This window comes from Oryzias latipes, chromosome 24, assembly GCF_053564925.1.
Source record: "Oryzias latipes strain Hd-rR chromosome 24, Olatipes_Hd-rR_3.1".
Classification (NCBI taxonomy): Eukaryota; Metazoa; Chordata; class Actinopteri; order Beloniformes; family Adrianichthyidae; genus Oryzias; species Oryzias latipes.
In genome coordinates this window covers 23654672-23677058 of record NC_136260.1, presented here as the reverse complement: position 1 = coordinate 23677058, position 22387 = coordinate 23654672, and positions in this window count along the sequence as shown.

The following is a 22387-nucleotide window of genomic DNA, read 5'->3' as shown; positions in this document are numbered from 1 at the left end:
CTTTGCAGTTGACTGTTACCATGACAACGTGTCGCAAGAGTTATCACATAGTTCGCTTTATAAATATTAATATTAAAATTGATTGAATAGCCTTTTGTTCCCTAAGTGACCATGGTGCAAGTGGGAGTGTGTGTGTTATACGGTCGCTTCTGCAAAGTCCATTATTCTCTGAAAATGCACACCTCCATGGGCAATATCCCTGACACGTCTACACCTGCAGCTGGTGGAGTCTTGGTGAGAGATGGGGTCCAAATCTGGTGAGTCTTGCTTCCTTCACAGATTTATTCCAACACACGGAAGACTTGGAGTCATAGAATTCCATCCGGACACAAACCACAATTATTAATTTGCCCTTCATGATCAATTTTCAGGCAGTTGGCACTTCCGTGAATTACAAAGAACGCCATCCACACGTCACAACCAAAGTTCAACTGGTTTAACTTTCAATGCAAGTTCAATGGACCCCAAGAAATGAACATACAGGTTGAACGCAGAAGCCCAAAATGCACATTTACGCGTAATTACATAGGCTTTTTATGACAGTGGTTGCTTGAACACACTGTCGAGGGCGGCGTGAACGTAGCTAAACACTTACCGATGGACAACTAGGCTGAGATGACCCACCAGTTCATCAGTGCTTCGCTCTATGATCGTGATTCTGTTCAATTTCTGCTCATAAATCTTTTTTAATATCGTCTGGACGTTTGTGAATTAAAAGATTCCAGTTTTCCTTCATTTTTCTGTGATCCAAGGTCAAGCCATGGCGGCACTCGTGCCAGTCTTGAGGCTATTCGGAACAGATGTTGGCGCCGCCAGCTGGACAAGGCGACCTTGAGTTAATCTCTGAGGGTTTCTCTTTGGCAGCGTGGGCACCAACTCTCCCCCTGGCGAAGGAGACTCGGCGCAGCGGCGAAAGAGCAGGCGCTACACGCGTGTGCGTCTGCAGAACCGGTGTTGTGTGTCATTCAAGCTTCAGTGAAACGGCAGCAGTGAATCAATCACATGGCCTCAGTAACACAGCACTAAATGAAATTCAATGGACTGATTGAGTGAGTGATGGATGGTTCAGAGGCGTGCAGCCCCGAATTAAGTGATGGAGAAACACTCCGGAGGAGAGTGGAGGAGGTGAGGGTTGGTCGGGTAGCGTGGAGCCCCGAGGAGCTGCTGCGCTCGAACCCCACATCTGCCCGGCCGGGACGCAGCAGAGTGAGCGTGTGCCGTCACCATCTGGACAGAACATCAGGGGTACGGCTGGACTGCACGGTGACTCAGTCCACTTTTAATCTGCCCGGCGCCGCCCTCTCCCCGCCAGCGAAGGTCATCGGCTCAGCAAGGACAGCACTGCCCCCCACCACCACCCCCACCCCCAACACCAACAGCGGGGGTGGGCTCTGGCCCCCCATAATAGATGGCAGCTGGCTGGAGTGGATGTCTTCACTTTTGCCTGAGGCGGCGGTGTTAGCGCCGCTTTCAGTCCCACAAGTCCGCTAAGCTAATGTGCTGTGGTAATGCCCCCCCCCCAGTTACTACCCCTGTTGTTGCCAAAATAGGACAGACAAAGGAAACCTTCATCTAGAGGAATCCCATCACATCAACACAAATCACATCCCTATATCCACCAGGAAGTCTCACGAGCAGACCGCTCGTGAGACTTCCTGGTGTCCTGTTGGTTTTTTCTTCTGTGTACAGTTTTTCATGCCCCCCCCCTTCCTCCCTTCACCTGCAAAAGAGACCCAAACCGTTTTAAATGCAAATGACCTAAATAAGATTAGCGAGGATGGCAGCGCGCTCCCTGTTAATTATCACACGCAGTAGTAAATTAACAGCGCTAACGATGGGACACTTAGTGTGCGTTAACCCAATTTGACTCGGCTCAGAGGCGGGTGGACACGCTTTGGAGTGTGCACGTCTGCCTCCCGAAGAGTTCGCTGCAGAGTTTAGCGACTGGTCTTGCTCTGACCTTTCACCCTGAATTGATTGTTAGTCGGGCGCCATGAGTGGGACTCATCTGTGGGTAATCAGAGGCAACCAGGGTGTGCTAGCCAAGATGCTGCTGTACGGCTAACCGCATTATCCACAGCCGGATGGAAGCCCGCTCTGATTTAACACTTTGGCCGTGAGTGGCATGGGTGACTGACAGGAGCGCTCATTTGAATATCTGTGTGTGATGACATGCATGTGCTGAGGCATGTAGAGGTTTTTCCATCTCATTTAGGCTCCTGAACATCCGTCCAGGTGAAGGTTTTAGGATCTGCAACAGGTGTGCAGAATTATTGCCACTTTTTTAAGAAGACAAAATCATTTTTCAATTTTGAGACTAAAAGTGTTTTTTAAATCTATAAGAATTAATTAGGATGTCTGTGTCCAGTTCAATCAAGTTAATTACAAACCGCCTTAGGCTTCTATAATCCCCAGATTATAATCTGTTTCTATTGGGTTGCAGCACAACGGGAAAGACTTCAGCAAAAAGGCGAGAGTTCATCCTGTTTCTCTTTCTATCTCACCAAATCGGGGTTCTAGTGTATGAAATCAAATTTTCTGAGAATGTTCTTAACTCCGTGAAAAGGAGAAAAGTTGGTATAGAGTTGATTCACAGTTACAATTTTAAAGCTAATGCTCCCATTTTTCCTCACATACACACTCACTGGCCACGGTACTAGTGGTCCCTCCCCATCGCCCATCGCCCTACTAAGTTGGTGAAACAACCACCCTCCAGGCCCCCCCCCAGCATTTGGGGCCCCAGTATCCCCAGCCCAGGGGCCCCTTTGCATGAAGAGCCAATCCCCCAGGCCTAACCCCCCACCCCATGCAAAGACAGAGGAGCTAAGAGAGGTTTTATAGCACGTTTTTTATCATTTTGGATAAATAAGAATTCTCTTGTGTGTCTGAGTCCTTCAACGGTTCCGGAACTAAATGTGGGTTTAGCAAAGTAAACTAGCAAAAGAAAGCCATGAAGTGAATCACTCCTCTTCCTCCTCCTCCTCCTCTGAAGAAAAAGTTCCTAATCTGCAGGAGAGGCAGTGTGGAGGCCTCATCCTGGGAGCGTTTAAAAACGCTGAGGAGCTCTTTGAGCTCTCTGCAGACGTTTCCTCTTTGTTAAATACCTGCTTCAACGACTCTCTGATCAGACCATGCTGCATGGAAAGGAGGGAAAACCTGGGGGATCTCCTGAAGTGACGCTCAAAGTTCTTGTTGATGCTGCTCGGCAAAAAAGAAAATGTTGTTCAAAGTTCTGTGTAAACGTTTCAACTCTTCATGAATCGTTTTGGTTTGACTTCACCTTTCTGGAAGTTTCTGTTTTGACCGGCTTCTCACAGCTTTTCTGGGAGGAGACGTTCACATTACCGTTGCAAAATGAATCGTCGACAGCTGACTCCGCCCCCTCGACAGGTCCAGGTGTCTGTCCGACCCGCCCACCCACTTTCATCTGTGCAACCAGACCAATGGGATCAGTAGGAAGGGTGAGTGGGCCATCCATCACTGATCCGAACGCTGTAATCTGTTTTGGTTTGGCGGGGAAATGTTTTTGACCTCAATCTAATGAAAATAAATCAACTGATACTTTTTTCTGCTTCTTATTTCTTAATCATGACTTTTTACGTCTTTGCTTTGGAGTTTTCTATAAAATCCTTCAAAGCATTAAATTGAAACCTTTGTTCTGTCTTAATTCACTTTGTGTGGCGTTCAGCTCCAGAGACGGAATCAGCTTCCGTCCCAAACTGACCGGCTGGTCTCCAATGAGATTTTGAAAAGCGAAATCTTTCCTTCTTCTCGATCAAACTGGATCTGTGACGTTCAGGAACCCTGCAGAGCTCTGAGGTCTGCTGCCAGCCGCTCAGACCTCGGGTCAGAACCGATCTGGATGCTTTCAGCTGCGATGTCCAAATATAGATGCAAACTACGACATTGTTGTTCTCTGAAACTTTTGTTTCACCTGTTTGGGCCTTCTTCAACTTATTTTATGTTTGTGTGTGAAAGCTTTCAGATGAGGTTGTCTTGCCTGAAGAGCACAAAGCAGACGTCCAGAGAGACGTCCTCGTTGAGGCCCGTCTGCTGGAGGGTTCACTATCATATGCACAGTAAGGAAACGGGTTTCCCTGTACAATGAAATTCAGTAAGTCTTACATTGCTGTCTGCTCCGAATGCTAAAGGATAAATAAAATAAAATAAAAAACAAAGATAGGAGTACGATATATACCGGATAACGGAACTTCACACATAACATTAAAGAAGATAGAACTATGCATCAGTAAATGGCTGAACCTATATACAAAACAGAGGTTGTGCAAATACAGCTGAGTCTAATTGTGCAAGGCAGAGTTATTTTGGCTTCTTCGGATCAAAATCCTTGATACTGGATCGACCCGTGATGAGGATTTTCAGCATTCTGAAGGGAACAAGCAGAATCTTTTGCAGTCTGGACTTCAGTGCAGTTGTGGATCCGGTTGAGCTGCAGGCAAAAACTCTGCATGAAGATGTTTTCAAAAACTGAAAATAAAACACCATTTCATTTTGTGACTTCAGAATGAAGTTGTTAGCCGGATGGAGGCTGGATGGAAGCTGGTCGGCTTTGTTTGTGTGGTTTTCTGCAGATTTCTGCACTTTGTGACAGTAACCTTAGTTTAGTCATAGATAGAAAAGTGGGCGGGGCTACAACAATCCTCTCTTCTGGATGATCAGGTTTTAAACAGTGCTGTCCAACTAAAGTTTCAGTTTTCCTTCCTCCAAACCTTTCACTTACCTTCTCTTTAACGGCAAAAGTGGATCTGAAGGAAGAGCGTCTGAGAGAGATGACACCATGAAGCCTCTGATGGACTTTGACAGAAAACACACGTCTTCATGTCAGCATGGATTGTTCAATCCAGGAAGTTGACCAGAATCATCTGTCTTCTCTTCCAAAGCATTTCTCATTCTGGTCAAATGAAGAGTTGCAGGTTCAGATTAAACTTAAAACAAAAAAAAAAAAGATTATTGTAAAGCGTTTCATCTGTTTTTTTAAACAACTTGTGATTTTTTATGAATAATTTTTACAGATTAGAGGACTTCATCACCCGTTCTGCTATCTCCTTCACTTGGCTCTCTCCGCTGTTTGCTCCAAATCCTACCAGCTCGATCATGGCTTGTCATTAGACTAACAAATGCACTGGGACTCCTGATTTAGTGTGGCGCTCTGGCCTCTGATGTATATTAATAACACCACACTACACCTCTTACCCAGGGTTCATCATTCACCCGGGGAAAACAGGCAAAATTGAAAAAGCGCACGCAGGCTGTGTTTTGCTGGAAGCTGGATCCCACTCATTTATTGAGTCACGAGACAGGGTGGCCCCCCCAACGTGTCCTTCACCCCCACATGCAACAGCAGCTCCCGCTGCAAACCAAATTATGTCGGGGTAATTTCGGCAGACGTGCGGGAAAAACACGGAGAGAAAAAGTTTGTGTTTTTGGAGAAAAGCTGCATGAGGTCAGAAGAAAACGTTCTTTTGTCGCGTCAAAGCCATTAGTGTGTGTGTGTGTGCACGGGTTTGTGTGTCCTATGTGCTCGCGTGTTCGTGCATGTGTGTTTTTGTGCATGTTAATATCTGTGTGTGCACATGTTAGTTCATATATCTCTGTGTGTTTGTGTGTGCATGTGTCTTCACATTTGTGTATCTGGGTGCACATGTGTGTGCTTGCCTTTGTGAATATCTATGTGTGTGTGTGTGATGATCTAAAGTGATTTGCATGTGTTTTTTAATCCCGTCTCCTGCCTCCTCAGCCCGGCGTTCCCATCACAGGCTGCCGCCGTTCGGCGGCTGAGCGCCGCAGCTCTGGGCTCCGTTAACTGATGGCTCCTGGTGACAGATTGTCCTCCACAACGTCACCAGCACTTCTCCCAGACAGAGCGCCCGTCCCTTTTTCATTTCTTCCTGAGTGGACATGAGGCTCACCCAGTTGCACAAGACGAATAACACTTCTGCCAGGCCATCAGTCTTTGCAGCAACAAGACAGCTTTCCTTTCACTGCACTGCGACCCGCGAGCTGACACACTCAGCAGCTCCCTGAGAGTCCGGACACCATGCTCTCTGCTTTCTGAGGTTTAAAAACATCTCTATGAGGGACATTAAAGGTTTAGGTTCTTCACTGAAGCCTCACAGCAACAGAATCTACAGAAACCACAGGAGATGATTCAGCGTCTCATCGCGGATCCATTTTCTGAAGGGGAGATTCGTTTTGCGTGTCTAGTCCGGATTCAATTCAATTTACTTCAACGTCATTTATATAGCCCAAAATCACAACAACTGGTACTGGTAATTGTAAACATGAAATCATAAGGATGCCCCCTGGAAGCCTAGCTGGGGATGTATTCCGGGCATGTCCCACTGGGCAGGGACCCCAGTGAAGACCCAGGACACCCTGGAGAGACTCCGTCTCTCGGCTGGCCTGGGAACGCCTCAGGGTCCCCCCAGAGGAGCTGGAAGAAGTGGTCATGGCGAGGGAAGTCTGGGCATCTTTGCTTAGACTGCTGCCCCCGTGACCCGGTCCCTGGATGGATGGATGGATGGATGGGTGGGTGGGTGGGTGGCTGGATGACTTTGTATGTTTGAGCTCATTTTCATCAGCAGTAAGAAAAACCAGCAACAACAAAGGAGCAAAGTGTCACTGGGGGTGTAGACCAGTGACCCTGACCTTCCAACACCGGAGCCTTTGACCCCTAAAACGTTCAGTTGATCAACGGAGATCAGCTGATTCTGATGAGGAGAAAAGCAGCTTTTCATATCAGCTTAGCACCTGGAAAAAAGTGCTGTGGATTCACAGACAGAACTATTGAATTTGATTGCTCATGAGCACTCACGACTGCAATGTGTTATATATTATAAAAGTGTCTTTTCTCTGCTTCAGGATCTGCTGGAATTGCATGTATTGCATCGACACGGTAGTCAAAAGAATGCAAACACGGTCAAATGTCGAAGGAGACGTGTGTTTCAGATGTTGCCGGTGACATCTGTGTGTTAAAGAGTTCATGTGTTCTTTATAATCCTCATTTTTTTCTTGATCTGATCAATCAGATGCTTTGATAAAAGTAGGTGGAGCCTGCGTGTCCAACATTCAAAATGTTTCGTGTGGCCCGCTTTCAAGTGTTAGGGGTGTGGCCTTCCTTCAAGCTCACTCCTGATTGGTGAGAATGATAAAAACGTTGACTCAGACCAATCACCGCTTACTGACGACATCTGGCTCCAACATGGTAGCGTCTGTATTTCAAAAAACATAGCAACTAAAACAACTTCATTTGGTTTGAGTTGGAATAAACCATTTTCTATGGATGACGTCACTCAGTCCAGTTCTCAGTCAATGGTTGAAGCCGAACAGCGACACCGAATCACGACAAACTTCCCTCCTCATGAATCAAAGAGACGGATTCCTGCTTTCTGGATTCATTAAACTTCTTACGACTCAGAAAGTGCAAGAAGTCGTACTTTGTGTAAAGCCTGGGGGGTGTCTGACTGAACTGAAAGAGACCAGTTTGCCTGCTGGTGGTCTCCGGACCTGCAGGAGGAGGAGCAATGGGCTTCGGGTGTTTTGGGTTTCAGGCTGCAGCTGAGGAGAAATATTGGTGATTTAAGCCGATGAATAAACATTTTGGTTAAAAAAATGTAGAGGAAAGAAGAGAAAACTGACCACAAATTGAACTATTTCTGCTTATAGCAATTCTGCTGATTTACAGTTTATGACCTGAACTCAAATTGAAACAGGGAGCAGTAAAAAATAATATTTTGCAAGGACAAAGCTGACGGTTTGTTGTCTCCGTGCAGTCAGGCTCCTTTGTCCTGTCCCAGAGTGGTGAGCGTGTTGCCTGTTTGACGATGTGCGACCACTCTACCTGCCTCGCACTCAGGAGGACGGCGTGTGAATGTTTGGGTTTGAAAAAGAAGCTGCGGCTGAGTCTCCACTCACGATTCGTTAACTTCACAGGCGCTCTGGGGGAATCCGGGGGCCACACTCCCCCTGCCACCGCCACGGGCGTTTATGCCTTTTTGAAATGCAAATGGTGGCGCGTTGGTGTGTGAGCACGTGCGCTGCTGCATGCCGTGGCGGTGGCTGAGTTTTGTGTACATCGTTGTGCACACCTGCGAGTGCGTGTCGCTGTAACTCATCTTGAAAGCAGCTGAATCCTCTGGCTCCGCGCTGCAGCTGCAGTCAAATAACATCTAAGAGCTCCGTTACCTTGAGCTCCATCAGTCCATAGAAGGGACCCTCCAAAACGCAGAGCCGACAAAGAACATGCCTTCAATTAGGCAAACCATTAACATTTTAGAGGAAGCCTGCGTTTGGGTCCCTTGGGCTCCCCAAGCTTCCCGCCAGCCTCCTTTTCATATTCAAATCCATGACATGAAAGTTCGCCACATCTAATCCTAAAAATTGGTCTTTTTCTTGTGTTAAAAGAGCGACGGTGCAGGCGGTGTAATTATCGGGTCATGGCGGACAATGCTCCGATCATCCGATCATCGAACAGAACCTGGATGTTCCGGGTGAATCTGAACCCACAGCTCTGCAGTTTCCTCTCCTCTCATGTCGTCGACGATGAGTTTGTCTCAAACTGTCAAAGTAAAACGATGAAAATAAGAAAATACTAGAAACTTGTCATCAATCAGGATGGAAATTGAATTTAAAAATTAAAACCTTAGGAAGAATAAGGCCGAGGCAGTCTTTTTCCCTGATTTCAAAATCTTAAATTGGGTAAAAAATAGCCAGTAGGACCCTGACTTTCCCATTCCTCCACCTTCTGTGTCCCCTTTGGGGGTCACAGGGTTGCTGGAGCCTATCCCAGCTACTGTTGGCTGAAGGCCGCCAGTCTATTGCGGGACGACCCCGACTTTTCATGTGTTTATTTTATTCTAACATCATTTTATCATTAAAAACCAAAATGCAAAAAATCTCTGAGTGTTTCTACCTGGAATGACCATAGCAGTCAAACTGGCTCCATGTTTTTCACAGGGAGGGGGTCATATTTCACTGTTGGCCGCATTTATTTTAATTAACATTCTTAATGTTTTATGCTCTGAAGCTAAAACCAAGAGAGACAAAAATGACAAACAGGAAGAAAAACTATCAGAAAAGGGTGACACAGATATTCCACGGATTAGAATACAATGTTTCGGTAATGGGGGGAACTCTCAACTATTTTTATTTTCAATTGATGTCATGATCTGTGTTACCAAATGCTCTTTTTGGTTTTATCAATAACCTCCAAGCAGTCGAAATGACTATAATTTCTGGCAAACCGAGAGTTAAAAAAACAGGGAAATCATTTTCACCGTGGATTTTGGAACATTCCAGATTACGGAACGGGATTCATCTGTTCACATCCTAAAGAGTTGGTCAGGAGTGGGCCATATATTATATATTATATATATTATATTTCAAGGTTGCCGAAATAGAAAATTGCCGTTGGTTGTCTCTACTCTCCGGTGAAGTTGGGCGGAGCCTCTGGCCCAGGCAGCGTATTTTCTATGTCACAAATACGATCTTTTTCCAACTGCTGTTTTTATCTGCTCCTAAGTCACAACAATTTGAATAAAGAAATTGTCAGGATCTAGGGGCTTTTTTTGACCTCCATGGCTTGCCATACCTACACCGCCTCCAGACTCCACTGATTGTGTTCTCTACCCTTGAGCAAGGCACATCAAGGTGACATTTCTGCCTGCTTAGTTTGATCTCAGTTCTGTTTTAGATGTTGGATAGAATTTCATGTGCACAACCCTGGACTGGATGTTTACACGGTTTTTCTGGTGCTCCCAATTCCCCACGTTGTGCATCTCTACACAAGAGGCTGTTTCCTGGAGACTCCCCTGTGCATCTGGCAGTATCATCGTTGAGCTCTGAGAAACTAACCCTTACTATGCTCCTCCTTGGGTCGTCCAATACTTCCTCCTTCTGACAGAAATACTCAGAAATGCAATTTTGAGCTTCATTTTCCACATAAATACATACATAAAAACACAATTTTCCCGAGAATAGGTCTTTATCTTTCAAAACTTAAGCCCTGTATAGATTAAGCACAACACCAATATGAGTTGACCAAGTAAAGAGCCAAGTGGGACACCAAAGGATGAGTTTTAAACTCTACTGCTGTGTCCGAATTCTCGCCCTAACCCCTAACTACTAAAAAAACGATATAGTGCCCTTAATTTTGAAAGTAATTCGGACACCATGCTCACTATTTTTTTTTCAGACGATGGATTTGACGTCATCGATTTAAATAAAGTTAAAATCTAATCGATATGAGCGTTTTGTGACGATTATTTATGAGTCCACTGCACTGCCTTCCTAAGATAAACACGTTGGTTTATTTAAAAAATACATCTAAATACATTTTTGTGGGCAAAATGTTTTCCAACGCAATGCATTGTGGTCTATATTTGCCGATCCAGTGAGCATTGATGCACGCTGGTTTTTCCCGGAGACTTGTGGGAAATTTCTAGGACACTGGATTGTGGAATTGAAGATTCAGACAGAACTAGGGGACAAATGTTCAAAAAGTTAATCTGGATCAAAATGATCCGGATTTGGAAATCACAGTTTTTCCTCTGCAGGATCAGGTAATCCGTTTTACTTTTATGCCGGTTTTTCAAAGCAACATTGGACTGGATCACCCTGATCCTGATCCACAGTTATCAAGATGATCAAATCCAGATTACCTGTGCTCTAAATGGGACAACATATCACAACACGGGCTACCAGCTATGTGAAGAACAGGTAGAAGAGCCAACATGGGGTCACTGGAAGAGTTTGTTATTCTGAGAAAAAACACAAAAATAACAAACATCCACTTCCATTCATAATTTCTTTTATGACCCCTCATCTGAGTCACAAAAAATAAAAAAACAAATATACATTGACAAATACATTGTGGATATTTTGAAAACGTCTTTGATAAAATGGCTAAATGTCCAATAGTTAACAAAATAAAGAATGTTCAGGGAGTTTTTTAATCTGAGGAGGAGAGAGCAGCATTTCCAGGCTCTGCTTTTAGGAGGATCTGCAGTTCTGCTTTGGTTGTTTTTACTTTACTGAATAGCTTAACTGGTAGCCTATGTCTACTGTATCTACTTCATCACTGTTACAACCGTTACACAAGTCAAGTGCAAAATATAAATAAAAGCATAAACACTAAATGAAACAAATGTATTATTTGACCAATTTTAAAGTTTTCCTACATTTCCCTCCTGGAATCCACCTTTAAATCCTACCCCCTGTTGGGATCAGGATAATCCAGTTTTTTTGGATCAAATTTATCCAAATCCTACTGACAAGTTTAGAACAACACAAACTGAAGGTTTGATCCAGATTAGAACTAGGATTGGATTCTGTGATCTAATCTGATCTCAACAACAACCCATTTTCAAGATTTGATCCAATCCGATCACCAAAATCCGATCAGCTTACCTTTGAACAACTGGCCCTTGAAAATGGTGAATGTGCTAAATGGTGCACTGTGTAGTGAGTGGGGAAGGAATTCAGACACAACCCATGTGTCTGCTGTGTTTTCCTCTAAAAGTGAAAATGAGCACTGCGCAGCAAAAACTGAATCTCAGGGAAGTAAAAAGACTCTTGTTTAAAATAAACTGTCCTATTTTCTGACTTGTAACCCAAATAATAATAAAAAATAAAAGGTTTTTAACAGAAAAAGAATCTTAGTTTAAAAAAAAATGTAGAAGTTTTCTTGGTAAGATCATTTTTCTTATCAAATTGACATTTTTTGTTTTCTTTTTTTTAAATTGGGAATGTTTGACCTCTTCCTCTGGGCCCTGCTTTTGTTTTTGGCGTTTGGATGGTGGACAGTATCAGGAGAGGCTGCGGGTGTTTCAGGTCTGCATGTCAGCCGATGCAGAGATGTTCCAAACTCGGCAAATCTCCCGAGTGTTTCCGGTTCTGCGGTTCCCGCTGTTTTCAGGTCATTGATCGTTTTCAGCTTTGTCGTCGGGCTGCCGTCACTCAACCGTGAGATCCTGGTTCTCCACCGCTCCGGTCAGGAAGCGGCGTTCTGTAAACTTTGGGTGAACTCACACCAAACTCCTCTTCCATTAAAGGAAGTTCCGGTCAGACACCCAGTGAAGGGTCAAAGGAGTTTCCCTCCAACATGCCAGAGGTGCAGGAAGCTGTTCCTCTCACCTGTGAGAATTCAGAATTAGCTTGTTGGAACTCATAACAGACATGTTTTATTCATGCCAGACCTCACATGGCAGCAGAAACTGCATTTGCATAAACGTGGCAGAGCCGGGTTTCTGTAGAAATGTTACTCACACCAGTGAATTGAGACATTGATTCATCTGAGAGAAATACCCTCTGAAATGCTGAAATTATGTATTGATTTTCTTCCTGTCTTTCGCCCTGATGACTTTGGGTAATTGCCTCTTTGCTGCTGCTACAGCTGAGCTAAGCCGCCGCCGCCGCCGCCGCCACCCTACCTCGGAGCCTTTCGGTCTCAGCGGACAAACCTCTGACTTCATGCGGTTTTGCTGTTTGCATGAGTCCGGCCAAAATCCAGTTTGGCTTCAAGGAGGAAGCATGCAGCTGAAGCGTGGCACACCCACCGTTTAGAGTCCAGTCCAATAGAAGTCAAAGTCCCCAGAAAAGGTGGGACTTTGTTTAGCCTTATAAAAGATAACAAATAAAGGACATTTTTGCCTTAACCCTGGGGTGGAGGTACAGGGGGGGCAGCTGCAGTTAAGGTTAAGAAATCAGTCAAACCTCTTTAAGCATTGCAAAATATTTAGTAAATGCCAGCCCATTTCAGCCGTCGGCCCCCTGTCCTTAGCCAACATGCGCTCCGTTTCCTCATTTTGGCAAAAGGAATTCTTAGTTTTGGGAATCTCATTAATAATAAAACTGTTTGAAACTACTCTGATTGTCTGATTCCCTCCCTCTGAAAGCTGCCTTCACAGGAGCGTCGAGTTTTAATGTTTTAATGTTAAGTCAGTGCTCAAACGCGCTCTGGGGTCCCGCGGCAGCAGTTGCAAGCCAGTTGCCTCTGTGCCGGTCCCAAGCCCGGATAAATAGAGAGGGTTGCGTCAGGAAGGGCATCCGGCGTAAAAATTGCCAAAATAACCATGCGAATCATCCACAACACTTTACACATACCGGATCGGTCGAGGCCCGGGTTAACAACGACCGCCACCGATGCTGTTAACCTACAGGGTGTCGGTGGAAATTTGACTACTGTTGGTCGAAGAAAGAGGGGAGGCAGAAGGGTCCGTGGCCAGAGAGAGAAGGGAAAAGGCAGGAACATAGGTTTGAGAATAGGGACTCTTAACGTTGGCACAATGACAGGGAAAGGCAGAGAGCTGGCAGACATGATGGAGAGAAGGAAGGTAGATGTACTGTGTGTGCAGGAGACAAGGTGGAAGGGCAGCAAGGCACGTAGTATTGGAGGAGGATACAAACTGTTCTATCATGGTGTTAATAGGAAGAGAAACGGGGTAGGTGTGATTCTGAAGGGGGAGTTTGTAAACAGTGTTCTAGAGGTGAAAAGAGTCTCAGACAGGATGATGAGCCTAAAGTTAGAAATTGAAGGGGTGATGGTGAATGTAGTCAGTGGGTATGCGCCACAGGTTGGCTGTGAGTTAGAAGTGAAGGAGAGATTCTGGAGTGAGTTGGATGAGGTCATAGAGAGTATCCCCAGAGGAGAGAGAGTTGTTATTGGAGCAGACTTTAATGGGCATGTTGGTGAGGGCAACAGAGGTGATGAGGAGGTGATGGGCAGGTTTGGTGTGAAGGAAAGGAATCTGGAGGGACAGATGGTGGTGGACTTTGCGAAGAGGATGGAAATGGCTGTAGTCAACACTTACTTCCAGAAGAGAGAGGAACATAGAGTGACATACAGAAGTGGAGGTAGGAGTACTCAGGTGGACTACATCCTATGTAGACGAGGTCATTTGAGAGAGGTTAATGACTGCAAGGTGGTGGTAGGAGAGAGTGTAGCCAGACAGCACCGCATGGTGGTGTGTAAGATGACTCTGGAGGTCAGGAAGAAAAAGAGAGGGAAAACAGAAAAGAAGACCAAGTGGTGGAAGCTACAGAATGAAGAAACTTGTGAGGAATTTAGGCAGAAGTTGAGACAGGTCCTGGGTGGTCAGGATGAGCTTCCAGATGACTGGGAAACTACAGCAGAAATTATCAGGGAAACAGGTAGGAAAGTGCTAGGTGTGTCATCTGGAAAGAGGAAAGACGGTAAAGAGACTTGGTGGTGGAATGAGGAAGTACAGGAATGCGTCCAGAGGAAGAGGTTGGCTAAAAGGAAGTGGGATGTAGAAAGGACTGAGGAAGGTAGACAGGAGTACAAGGAAGCGCAGCGTAGAGTGAAGAGAGAGGTGGCAAAGGCCAAACAGAAAGCTTACGATGAGCTATATGACAGGTTAGACACAAAGGAAGGAGAAAAGGACTTGTACAGGCTAGCCAGACAGAGAGACAGAGATGGGAAGGACGTGCAACAGATAAGGGTGATTAAGGACAGAGATGGAAAGGTGCTAACAACTCAGGAGAGTGTACAAAAAAGATGGAAGGAGTATTTTGAGGAGCTGATGAACGTGGAAAATGACAGGGAAAGAAGGGAGGAAGATGTGGTTGTTGTGGAGCAGGAAGTAGCAGAGATTGGAAAGGATGAGGTTAGAAAGGCTCTGAAAAGGATGAAGAGCGGAAAGGCCGTTGGTCCTGATGACGTACCTGTGGAGGTATGGAAGTGCTTAGGAGAGACAGCAGTGGAATTTCTAACGAGGTTGTTCAATAGGATTTTAGAGAGTGAGAAGATGCCTGAGGAATGGAGGAGAAGCGTTCTGGTCCCGATCTTTAAGAACAAGGGTGACACGCAGAACTGCAGCAACTATAGAGGAATAAAGTTGATGAGCCACACAATGAAGCTGTGGGAAAGAGTAGTGGAAGCCAGGCTTAGGAAGAAGGTGGAGATTTGTGAGCAGCAGTATGGTTTCATGCCCCGTAAGAGCACCACTGATGCCATTTTTGCTTTGAGAATGTTGATGGAAAAGTACAGAGAAGGTCAGAAGGAGCTGCATTGTGTGTTCGTAGATTTAGAGAAGGCGTATGACAGGGTGCCGAGGGAGGAGCTGTGGTACTGTATGAGGTCGTCTGGAGTGGCAGAAAAGTATGTCAGAGTAGTTCAGGACATGTATGAGAGAAGTATGACGGTGGTGAGATGTGCTGTAGGTCAGACAGAGGAGTTCAAGGTGGAGGTGGGACTACACCAAGGATCAGCTTTGAGTCCTTTTTTGTTTGCTATGCTGATGGACAGGCTGACAGACGAGGTAAGACAGGAATCTCCCTGGACAATGATGTTTGCGGATGACATTGTAATTTGCAGTGAGAGTAGAGAGCAGGTGGAGGAACAGCTAGAGAGGTGGAGGTTTGCTCTGGAAAGAAGAGGCATGAAGGTCAGTCGTAGTAAGACAGAATACATGTGTCTGAACGAGAGGGATCAAGGTAGAAGCGTTAGGTTACAGGGGGCTGAGGTGAAGAAGGTGCAGGAGTTTAAGTACTTGGGGTCAACAGTTCAGTGTGATGGGGAGTGTGGAAAAGAGGTGAAGAGGCGAGTGCAGGCAGGTTGGAGCGGGTGGAGGAAAGTGTCAGGAGTGTTGTGTGACAGAAGAGTGTCAGCAAGACTCAAAGGAAAGGTGTACAAGACAGTGGTGAGACCAGCTCTGCTCTATGGGTTAGAGACGGTAGCAGTGAGACAGAGACAAGAGGCTGAGATGGAGGTAGCGGAGATGAAGATGTTGAGGTTCTCCTTAGGAGTGACCAGGTTAGACAGGATAAGGAACGAGTACATCAGAGGGACGGCTCATGTTGCCTGTGTTAGGGACAAAGTCAGAGAAGCCAGACTGAGATGGTTTGGACATGTTCAGAGGAGGGATAGTGGATATATTGGTAGAAGGATGTTGGAGATGGAGCTGCCTGGCAGGAGGGCGAGAGGACGGCCAAAGAGGAGATATATGGATGTCTTAACAGAGGACATGAAGTTGGCTAATGTTAGGGTAGAAGATGTCCATGATAGAGTGAGGTGGAAAAGGATGATTCGCTGTGGCGACCCCTGATGGGAAAAGCCGAAAGAGAAAGAAGAAGATTTGGCGCATCAAGAATATGGTGCGTTCAAGGACCACTAGCTCGTGTCTGCTACCCACAGTGGGATGAAACTTGATGCAAAATGTCAAAATCCTGCAAATCCATCTCCAGTCTTTTTGTTTTCACAGCTCCGTTTTCATAAATGTTTGTCTTGGTGTCATTTTAACACGACCAGAAACAAAACGCAATCATTCACTTCTCATCTGGTACCTCCATGTTTTGAAAAGGACGCTTCATAAACGTCACTCTGAAATCAGAGTCCCTGATTGGTCACAGTGCTGCGTTTAAAACTCGCGTAGCGACGCGCGATCACGAGCTTTCTGGATGCAGGAGCCCAAAATTCAGTGTGAACGCAGCTTCAGGCTGCAGCAAGGAGCGCGCACGTATCACGTGAACGGCCCCCTTGTACAGTCTGCAGGATAAATATCTGTACGACACGCCTGCGTCTCATCCTTGCTCAGCCTTACATGTTGCAGAAGTGTTGACTTTGACCTGTTGCTGCAGCAAATGTGCATAAACATTTTATCTCTACGGGTTCATTGAGCGGTCCACCTTCTTCGTGTTTTGGGTGGACCGCCTGTGTGTCTCGCACAGGTTTGCCCTTTGAGGGGTACCTGGCTGCAGGAAAAGCCCCAGACATCATCAGCAAGAAGCAGAACTTCCACAAGTTTTCAGAATATATTCAAACTTTTGAATGTGAATAAAGTTTAGTGTGCAGGATGAGCTGAAATTGGAGCAAAAAGTATAAATTCCTCTCAAAATTGTTATGAACAAAAGTGTTCAGGTTTGTAAACCCTTTTCACAGTGTTTACATGCCTTTGATTAATGTGACTTTTCAACCTTTAAGTTCTGTATCTGTAAGTTCTGGCTGGTCAAAAGCCAGCGGTACTTTCTGTTCCTTTCAACCCATCAGGACCGTCAGATAAGACTTTCCTTTGCCGCTGCTGTCGAGGTCGGTGTCGGCTCAGCCGTGACAACGCGCCGCACTGAAAAAGAAAAATTACAAAAATCGATTGAATATTTATTCCTTTTGATGTTTTCCGTTCATTTCTGATAATGGACACCGTTGTCCCTCACTTTTATTCATCCAGCCACACATTATTTCAAGCATCCATCCAATATAGTGTTGTTGTTTTTTTTGTTAATCCGTTTTCTTATTCATCCATCCAGTCATCCATCATTCATCCCTTCAGTTATCCATTCATGTGTTCACACCGTGAATGTTTGGTCTATTCCATTTTTTTTCTGCATTTATGATCTGAGTTCTAAACTCTCCTGGAAATTCGTTTCTCTATCTCAGTAAAGCCTTGAAGTTTGCTTTTCACCTCACATTTATGAATGATCATTTACATTTGTTTTATTTTTTAGCAGACTTAGCCTTTTCTCCAAACGTTTCTTTTTTCTAAAGCGTCTCCATCACAGACGCAGCATCCCAGAAACAGGACAGATAACCGATTAAAATTCCTTTTAATGCTGCATTGTCTCATTCAAATGAAGAGCCGGGCCAAATTGCTCCTGCCGAAACCAATACGCTTTCTTTGCTTTGCTAATTATTAATTACCCGTCTGCATGCATATGTGTTTATTCCTAATTGTATTTGATGGATGAGTGGCAGCTCTGACACCTCATTAGAGCAGATTAATAGAACGACACAATATTTATGTCTCGGCAGTGACCAGTTATCCTTCCATCCATCATTCAGATGATCTCACTGATTGAAAACCACTGGTCCGTGTAATCCTAATTATTTTGAATTAGAAAAGAATTTATAGCTTCTTGCTGCGTTTTTTTCTGTGATGGGGGGTAAATTGGAAACATCAAATGCATAACGAGGTAGAAAATGAGAGGAAGATGCGGCGTAATGTGGGTGTGAGCTGAAACAAACAAGGTCCTGCTCTGCTTTAGTGGAGTTCTGTGCTCCTGCTCAGCCCGACGGCACCGACTCTCATGTTTTCTGAGCTCCTGGCATAATATTTGTCTCCTTCTTGTAATTCTGCGAAGCTAAAACCCACAGGGCGTCTATTAAGAGAAGCAATTTTTACTCCATATTCCCCATCCGCCCCCCTTTACCCGCGTGCTTCTGCAGAACTCCTCCATCCATATTCTTGTCATTTACTTAAAAAGTTGGTGGAGGGAAAACATTTCCACTGAACTTCACATAACCCTCCTCTAACTTCGGCAAAGCTCAGCGCCTCACGGGAGGAGAACGAACCAAAATCCAGCATTTGAGCTCACAGAGAAGCAACAAGGCCTGGAAGAGAGGAGCTTTTACTATCTTACGGCACGAGAAAGCCTCCAGGAGCAAACTTCTTTCCCAGGTAGTAAGAACTTCCTCAAGCGGGTTTTTCCAACTTTTTAAGTTTCTAAAAGCGTCAGCCGGCTCCCCCGTGGTCTTAAAAGTGCTGCTTCTGATTGAGTTAAGTTGTTTCCCTCTTTAAGAATTTTTGACAACTTTCTCATCCAGAAGACAGTCAATGCTGCGTTTGCACACACCCACAGAGGCCTGAAATGTGTGTGCGCGCACATCATGCCGAGCCATTTACACCGGCCTGTTTTAATCAGTTTAGCTGGCCTTTAAATAAACTTGGCTCAAAATGCTCTCTCTTGTTTTAAAAATAGGCCAAATGGTCTTTTGGAATCAGCTGGGGAGAAATTTAATCGTATTGAACGAAGTCAAAGCCAGACGTTTAGCTCCACAATACAAGATTACAGCGGCCTGATATAGCCCTGCCAGCACCCGTTTATTTTTATCCTCTATTAAGGCGGCGATATCCTTAAAGGCTGCCAAAATTATCCCGGAAAAATGCTGACGGGGAAATATGAAAGGTTCCAGGCGGGTCTAGTAAGCAATCTGTGCGCATGGTGGAGCAATGTGACTGCTGTGCTTGCTATACCAACAGGGTGACCCCAGCTGGGTGGAGAGGTGAGGCTGAGTGAAAGTCATCCCCGATCCGAGGGGAGCCCGTTCTGGAGAACCGAACCCGGATTCACTGCTGCCTGTTCTGATCAGACCCAAGCTCCACCAAAAACCTAATCAAGTCTAAAAAACACCTTTCCAGAAATAATAACTTTAGATTTATTAGATTTTTAGTGTAAGTGAGTTTGTTAGCAAAAAAAACCTGATGTTGCAACGTTTTGTATCAGCAATGGTTCAAAAATTGGATTAAAAATGAGCACATTTTTTCTAAATTTAAACCCAAATGATTCCTTTAGTAGAAAAAACTGTTTGAAAAAAAGAAAAAATAAATAATTTTTTATCCCACAAACTGAGTTTTTTCTTCTTTGATGAGTTTTTCTCTCATTTAGTTCATTTCAAAAAATCTGCTTTTACACTGACAAAAACTCTATAATTTTTCCTTTTATTTGCATTCATAAAAATAAAAAACACTTAAAGAAAGAACTTTACCTGTTACAGGTTTAGTCTTGAAAATTCTACATTTTCACTTTGTCATCCTTTTCACAGCAAAGCTTCAATTCTGAGGCTCCAGGTCGCCTCGACCAGAACGTGTGCATTCTTTTTCCTTGGATTTTGAATTTTACTATAATTCTATGACCAGCAACCAGAGGAATTAGAAGATTTGCAGTTATAAGACCAGCCCGAAATCAGACAGTTCTGCTGAATTTCTGGTGCCTGTGTGTGCAAATGAGGAATATAATGGCAACTGGAATGAAAGAGATGAATTATGTAGGAAGTTCTACACCACTGGAAACAGGCTAAGTTGCTTAGATCGAACATTTACAGAAAATGAAAGGTGTTTATTTACTTTTTGCATGCCTGAGTACAGTGTTTTCTTGTTTATCGCAGGAGTTATGTTCCATAAATAACCCACAAAATTCTAGAATAGCTGTAGAACCCCTCAATACACACTTTGGCAAATGTTTTTCTCTTGTTAAAACTCTTTAAGTTCAAACCTTCACAGAAAAACAAGTCCTGGATAATAGAATGAAAGCAAAGACTTGGAGAGCTCAGTGAAAAATGACCTTATAATAAATTAATATTGAAGGAAAAACCCCAAACATACGACTTGGAGTGTTTTGCAGAGGAGGAAATCAAAGTCATTTCCACATTTGTCACATGACTCGTCTCAGACGGTGAAAATTCCCCATTAGAGCTCAGATTCTGCAAAAGCAGGCTCCTCCCAAAGGCGTGTAAAGAGGCCGCCGCCTCTCACGTACGCACAGGCATCACAAAAAAGCTGACACAACCGGGCCTTTTTGCCAGCTGCCACATTGGAATAAACTTGAGATGAATGTATTGATCCAGTTGTTGGAAGCCAATGACACAACCTGGCTTTGATTTAAAGGTGACTCCAGCAGCGTTTTGTGCCTGGCATAGACTCGCCACAGACAATGAGCTAAAGTATGCGGCTAAACATTGATTTTGTTCACACTAAATAAGTTAAATCACCTCGGCGGCTGTTTATTGTTGCTGGAATTCTAATCTCTGCTCTCATTCTGTCAAAGAGAAGTCCTCAAGATGATAAATGTGGTCCAGCGATGAGCTTCCAGGCTGCTTCTCTCTGCTGTTAGATGGGTATTTAGGGGGAGGATATAAAACATTCTCATGTTTTTTTTTCAGAAAAAACTTCACTTCCTGTTGCTTGCAATCATGCCGTTTGGAGGAGGATCAGATGAAGGGACCACGCTGCAGCTCCACTCCCAGCCCCCAGCCCCCCCAATCAGAGCCCTGATTAACACCATCACTCTTGTCATTTTGTTTAAAGTCTCCCCAGCTAAATGAGAAATTAAGAGGCGAGAGATAGAGGCTAATAGCATTTATTAACCCAGCATGAGCCTGCAGCCGTCCTGCACTGCCTTGTTAAGTCCTCGCCGCTCTGCGAGCTCAGCCCAGAGAGGAGAGCAGGACGACAGATGCACCCCGCTGTCTGATGGAGCCCTGTGGATGCAGCAATTATCCCTCACCGCACTCCCCCAGCAGATGAGCCGGGCTGCTGGGGAGAGTCTCCAACAAAAAGAACAGACGTCATGAAACAAAACCGCTCTTTCTTTTCACATGACAAAAACACAAATGCTCATTCGAATGCATCAAAGAGTCTCTTAAAGGCAAAGGAAAGCCCTTTGCTGTTTGTTTTTATGGGACAAACAGCAGCTGCTATGATTAGATGGATGAAGAGTCCAGAGCGACGTCCTGCAGAGACACACCAGCTTTTTTTAAAGGGGGGGGGGGGGACTGGGGGGGGATGGAGCTTTTCCAAGAGGGAAGAAGCAGCAAATGACAGCAGAACTGTCAGGAAACGTACCATATTCTCCGGAGTATAAGTCGCACCAGTTTGTAAATCACATATTGTATAAGTTCTGCAGGAGAATAAGTCGAGAATACGTTTTCCCTCATCGCTCATGGATCAGGTTGATTTATTTTGAAGAGATCTACATGCACCGATGATCGTGTCTCCATGTCTGGGTTCATGAGATCATTCGATCTTTTTTTAACAGCGATCTCTACCATCTGCTGCAGGAGATGCATCTAAATGACAGCTCTTTCAGCGGTACTGTAACCCAGCTCGACAATTATTCAGAATAAAAACCCGAATAAAAATGTCTCGATGCGAATGAGAAAAACGTCAGAAAGTTCAGGAGGAGATGGGGTGGATTGTCCTCCATGTTTGCTTTGGACACCACTTCCTATAATTGTTGTCAGTAATGCTGATCCACACACCTACAGCACCAACTAGCAGTTGTTTTGGGGAAAATGACAAATCTATGACCCTATTGTTGGATTAAAAATGACATAAATCGCACCCACACCACACCATTTATACTCTGAGAAAGACGATGGATGGGGCTGAATCTCATTGTCTTAAAAACTAAAAATGGTTTAAAAACAGGTTTAATGACTGGATTACTGTTTGGGGGGGGGGGGGGGGGGGGATTACAGGCTCAATAGATTAACTGTCAGATGGCATGAAGTTCCACCTCCGCACCCTGAAGCTGATGGAGCCCCTGTGTGGACTTTGATGTGAAAGTTTACTGTTTTAGTTTTGTTTTTATATATTTTATCTCCTTACGGTGAGCAGGAAATGAAGAAAGTTGTGCCTTCGGAAAGCAGAATCTTTGAAACAGGTTTTCATTCTGTTTGGACATGAAATCCAGAAACATCTGATGGTTTTCTTTGTCTGATTAAAAACATAAACACATCTCGCGTATTGATTATGTCTGGACGTCTTAATCAGATCAGCGGGAATATCCCGCTTTTCCTCTGCAGGAAAATACATTAAATGTCAAAATATTGATCAGCCGTGTAATTGAGAGCGCG